Genomic DNA, 300 nt, shown 5'->3' with positions numbered 1-300 from the left:
AAAAAAAAAAAAAAAAAAAAAAAAAAAAAAAAAAAAAAAAAAAATATATATATATATATATATATATATATATATATATATATATATATATATATATATATAACACTCTTCCGTGTTGATACTATGGTAGAGAAACCCATAATGCACAAACTAGATTTATTACGCAGTACTTAAGCGGGAAAGGCGCCGGTCTGACTAAGCATCTGACTCAACACAAATAAGCTGTATCCAGGGGACTCAACAACAACGCACTCTTCTGCCATTAGTAGGACATGGGCCATTAGATGGATTGGTCAGCCG

The sequence above is a fragment of the Penaeus monodon genome, chromosome 26, assembly GCF_015228065.2.
Source record: "Penaeus monodon isolate SGIC_2016 chromosome 26, NSTDA_Pmon_1, whole genome shotgun sequence".
Taxonomy (NCBI): Eukaryota; Metazoa; Arthropoda; class Malacostraca; order Decapoda; family Penaeidae; genus Penaeus; species Penaeus monodon.
The sequence above is the reverse complement of the archived record's forward strand: the minus strand, read 5'-3'. Positions refer to the sequence as shown.